Below are 5,836 nucleotides of genomic sequence, written 5' to 3' on the forward strand. Positions count from 1 at the left end.
ATAGCTGACTACTAGGGCATCTTTGCTGAAAGGTAAGTTTAACTGTGTACTTCCCTCACCTCTAAAGGTTATTTTCCTCAGTCAGAGATCTTAAAATTCAGAGTAGAAAGGGTGGAGTCTCACATCCATATTCTTTCTATGATTTTATAAATCTGTCTCTTCGGGTTTCTAAATGAGAAAGAAGGTTTTACAGCAAGATTCTGCACAGGGTGTACAAGTGCTGAAAACTGACCCTTTAGGTGAAAAGGTATGCAAAATAACTAGGTTTCTAGGCTTTGCAAACCTTTGGGGATCAAACAGACTTTCCGACTACCTATCATCACTCCAGCAAAAGACAGAGAGAGGCCTATAATCGAGGAAATTGGACCAGGCTCATGGGTTCATGACTAAGATACACACACACACACACACACACACACACACAACACAATAGCTAAAACAAAGGGGTAAGATCATATCTACACAGTGAGTTACTGAAGCCTGTCCTTGCACACACATTTATTCTACTCAATCCCAGTAGCTCTTGGAACACTGTTTGCTGAGCTGGTGTCTCCTAGGAGACAGGAGGCTCATAGGCAGAGCTAAGGCTTCCCAAGATATGCATGGTTCCACAGATCATTCATGAGTCCCTGTAGGAGCAGTAGCAGAAGACCAATCAACCACAGTCCATGACTATGAATGCAAGGCAAGGCTTCATGCTTCTATCTTTAAAAGGATGACTTTGCTTTTCAAAAACAAGCCTAGTTCCATATCAAAATTGGGCTACAAGGTTTAGTCCAGTGATTCTTCCTGCCCTCCCTATCCATTCCTTTTCCCCAACACTTCAGATCTAGCCCAGGTCCTGCACCCTATGACCCAATCTACTCTGGCCTTCTTTGACTGCACTTCAGTCGATTTCTAGTCTTCTTCTAATCAAGACCCTCCTTTCCTATACCCCAACCAACAGGCCCCTACCATGCCTCTCTCATACATCCAATCTCTTCTTTGTTTTCATAACTTTTTTCAAATTCTTTTCTTATTTGATCTAGGTTCTCAACTTATTCTTTAAGACCTGATATTCTGCCTTGTGCTTGATTCATTCTACATATAACGCTATTCTTAGAGTTTCTAATTAGATTATTTGGGTTTTTCAATTCCATATTCATTACAGTGTAAGTCTTCTTCAACATTGCTATCTTCTGAATGAATTCAGTTCTCAAGTCTTGCACTGTCTTCATCATTTTCATCTGCCTTATGCTTGTGTTTTCTTGGGTATTTATTCTACTTTTTCTCCTTGATTTCATTGGGCTGTTTCTTTGTGTCTTCTGAAAACTCCTTGAGTTCTTTGATGAAGTCTATGATTGTTCCTTCAAATTCTGTGTCCTGAAGTTCATCTAAATAATTCCCATTGACAAAGATTTTTAGAGGATTGGTACATTTGGGAGAGAAGATACTAGCTTAATCTTACANGCTGTTGTTATCTGTCAGATGCTTTCTGAGCATATGGACTTCCTTTGTTTGCTCCTTTTCTAGTTAGCCTATAGATAAAGCAGGTTGGAGAAGAGAATAAGATGATGAAGCACATTGGTTCTAGAGGTTAGAAATGGTTTGGGAGAAATGAAGTCCAGCAAGTAAACGGAACTGGGCTGGTATACTGGCCCACGACTCGCTCTTTTGCACTAAATGCAGGGAAAGGTAGACTACGCTAGTGAACTGATTGTGAAGTCCAGACTTCACAGTTGAAGAAAAACTGTAAATAGGAAGTCAGAGATATTTATCAGGCTAGACCCTCAAGGAGGATTTTGAAATCTGGGTCCTTAGTGGGAGTGATGCAGTCAACCTAGAATGAATCTGTAGTTGGTTTCACATATGGCAGGTTCTGGCAGAAGCCTAGGTGATGGCTTTAGCATTGGCAGGGGCAGTCAGACTCTGAATAATAGTTTAAATATTATTTTATTACATGTGGCTAAGTAAAAAAAATTTAAAGGGATGAATGAAAATAAAATTGGAGGAAGATTTTAGTCACATGGAGAAATGATCATATTGTGTATCTGAATAAACTGGATCATTCTGTAGCTTAAGTGGTCACTCTTACTTCCTCCCATGTAGTGTGTAGTGTTCTCCTGAGGGAAACGTCAAAACCTGAAGGCCAACGGAAATTAATCCTTGTTGGTATCTTGTTATAAAGCAGTATGCATTTTTTCTTTCTGTGCATTTGGATAGAGAAGATCACAAGATCAGGTAGAGGGAAGAGGAAGGGCTCTGTCTTGGTGTGTGCTTTGGGAACTTCGTATATTATTTGTCTTTTCTAATTTTTTTAAACCCATTACCAGATTAGAAACTCATTCTTGCTCTTTTCCTCTTCTTCTCTGCCCTTATGCTCCTTCAGTCTTTTCCTTGCCCTTTAAACCACTGAGCTACACAAACAGGAGGGGAAGAAGAGCTATATTTGTTACTTCTCATTTCCAAATATCTGTGGCATCTTTTTAAACATGTTCCATTCATGTAGTCTCATTTAAAAGTTCAGAGAATTGGCCTAGAGTATGAACATACAGAACTTGAGCGTCCACTACAGGGAGTCTGACTCAGAGTTACAGAGAGAAGTAGTGAAAGTTTCTATGAGAAACTGGCGTAGTGGATAGCAAGGTTAGGCATGATCTCTATATGAACTCTAGGATTCTTTCAGGATGAAAGGAAGGTTTGTTGACTCCCAACTGTCTCAAAAGATGAATGCTTTCCCAAGAGAGTGAAGAGNCTGAGCAGGGAACCCCTTTCTAAAGCTGTTCTCCCCTATATAACCCAGGAGACCTGTTATTTACAGCTTGTATGGCTTTAATTGCTTACCTTTGGTGTGAGTTGTGCATTCAATTCTTTTCTTACATGCAACAGAGAAAATCCACAAGCACTTAAAAGCTTCTTACTCCATAGCTGGCTTATTGCTGAAGAAGATGGAGGCCAATCTTGTAAACAATAAAGAAATTACTCAACTCAAAGTTGTAAGAAAATGAGATAGGTGCTCCAGAACCAGAAGTGAAACCATTTATTGGTCACTTCAGAATACCTGGGTGCACCACAAAGAAGAGGGAGTTGGGTCACAAGAAAGGAAACCTTTTCAAGTATTCTAAGTAAGTCCCTTAGAGATGCTATAACAAGGTAATTCAAGGGGCTCAGATCTAGATACAATTTTATAGTTTTTTAAATAACTTTATCTAATCATCCTTCAATACTATGTTTCACTGTGTAATTGGTTTGTGTAATTTTTAAGACAGCAATCATATCTGTAGAGTAAGAGCTGTGGATTGGTTTTGAGGAACTTAACCTATTTGATTTCTTTCACTGAAAAAAAAAGTTAAATTTATAAAAACTATTGTTCTCCACATAGAACATCAAGTATATTTTGATTAACATCCAAGATTTGAAGTCAGAGAGTATCTCTTACTTTTCTCCTTTTGTTTAAGATTGCTTTCACATGATAGTATAGGTATAGGCAGCTATAATTCAGTGAAAATTTCAAAAGGCTGAAGGAAATTGTTTTTTAATATTTTTACAATGTAGAAATGATAAATACTTGAAAAAATAATTATGTTTTGCCTGCTTTCAGCATTGTAAAATGCAAGATGTACAGAAGCATTGCATAGTCATGTTCCAATTACAAATACTTTTTGAATTCTATGCCCAAATTGGAAAGATGGGTCAGTTGCAAAGTGATTGTCCAACAGCCATAAGGACTTGAGTTTGCATGTCAGCATCCATGTAATAAATCAAGCAGTGTGATATGCACTTGTAGTCCCAGTATTGGAGAGGCAGAGATCGGTGGATTCCTAAGGTTCTCTGGTCAGCCTGTCTGGCCAAATTGAAGAAGTCCAGGCTCAGGAAGAGACCCTCTCTCAAAAATTAAAATAGAGAGTAAATAATCTAGACACCAAACATTAATCTGTATTTTCTACATGCATATACACACAGGTGTATATGTAAACACACATTTGCATGGTCAATACTGAGGGAATTTTTTTTGAGACAAGATCTCGCTATGTTGTACAGGTTGGTCTTGAAAATGTGAACTCAAGCAATTCTTGATCTTATCCTTGTGAGTGGTGTGGCTACTGGGATGCACCACCAGACCTGGCTATGAGCATCTTCTGAATGTGTGACTAGGATTAGCAAAATGAAAAAGAAGAGTGGGAAGCAGGAGAAAGAAGGGGAAAGAGGAATTAATGCAGTGCTTGATCCTTTGAGATTGGTCCCTTCTTCATTGTTCCTAACAGAGAAAGTTCTTCATATTTTGTCTCTGACAATGGTTGGCTTAATCATGATTGCATTCTCAATGTCATCTAAGTAAATACTATGAAGGGCTGTCAGCCAGAAGTCTTAAAGGAAAGGAGGATATCAGGGATATTTTTGATATTATTGTTCAGTGTCCTTCTCTTTTCAATATTTGTTGATGTTATCATTCAATGTCCTCCCCTAATTAAGCTCAAATGGAGGGTGAGTCAGGAAAATATATTATACAAAAAAAATGATGAAAAAACCTAGGAGAAAGGGAACCAAGGTAAACTACCTCTGGACAAGCTCTATCTGATAAAAGAAGAAAGATTAAGCCTTTTTCATTAACAAGAGGCAACTGGAAACAAGGCTTAGTTAGAAATAGCAATACCTAGTGGGTGGAGAAAACAACACGGAAATATATTGATGCCTCTGAGATGAGTGATACCATGTCTGGCTTAACCCATATCTCTTAAGGCAGGTGTGGTTTGCTGTGGCCATTTTCTCTCTTGGAGCTCCATGGGTACATCTTTAGCATGTGCTGCTATGGAAAGCTGAGGTACAGATGGTCAGTTACTACAGCCACTTTGAAAGATAATGTGCTACACCTCATACTTTCATCTTCTTCAAGGAGGACAAATTACCCTTCCTTTCATGGGGAGCAGGCAGCAGCCCTGCTTTACCCTCCTTTCCTGACAGTTTATGTAAAATGTAGAGGAAAGTATGAGACAGATAGACAGACAGACAGACAGACACTCAGACAGACACAGACACAGAGACACAGACAGAGACAGATAGTGTGTGTGTGTGTGTGTGTGTGTGTGTGTGTGTGTGTGTGTGTGATGTATGCATATGTTTTTGTGGATATGTGCATGTATGTTTGAAGATGTGTATAGAGGCCAAATGTTATGAATCTTTCTTGGTNGNCATCCACTTTGATGTTCATTTNTTTGATCTTTTATTTTGTAATTTGCTTTGAGACAAGTTCTCTCACTAAATATTGTCATGAATAGGTAGACTGGATAGCCAGATGCAATATCTCCCTGACTGCACTGGCCCCATACGCTCAGTTCTGAGGTTACAGAAGTACTCTGCTGGACCCTGACTTCTGTGTGGGTACTGTTACCTGCATGAAGTCTCAGGTCCTCATGCTTAGTAACATGAAAATTTAGAAGTGTCTTCTCAGCCCTCATTCTCCTGTGACTGACAGCACTTTCAATGACCTTCTCATTGCCCAGTTCATTTGCACAACAGTGTCTCTGAGATAAGTTTTGTTGATAGTTATTTGAAGACACGTTTTTAACTCCCAGGAGTCTTTTTAGGGTCTACCTTTTTTCCTGCACTTAGCTGGTAATTGTGCACATGACTGAATATCTCTTCTTCATGCTACACAGGGTCTCTTGAATATAATTATGCCTCCATGACTATATTACATCTTATCTGGATATAGGATTTTTTATAGGATGCTCTGAATTATCAGCTCACCAAGAATTTTTTCTTCCATGCTACTATTCTTAAAACAGAAAAGAAAGGAATTGATATATTTTTCTGAGAAACAATGAGACATCATGCCCAAGATTCTGGAGTGTAGTGG

The sequence above is a fragment of the Mus pahari genome, unplaced genomic scaffold (assembly GCF_900095145.1).
Source record: "Mus pahari unplaced genomic scaffold, PAHARI_EIJ_v1.1 scaffold_13132_1, whole genome shotgun sequence".
NCBI classification, from domain to species: Eukaryota; Metazoa; Chordata; class Mammalia; order Rodentia; family Muridae; genus Mus; species Mus pahari.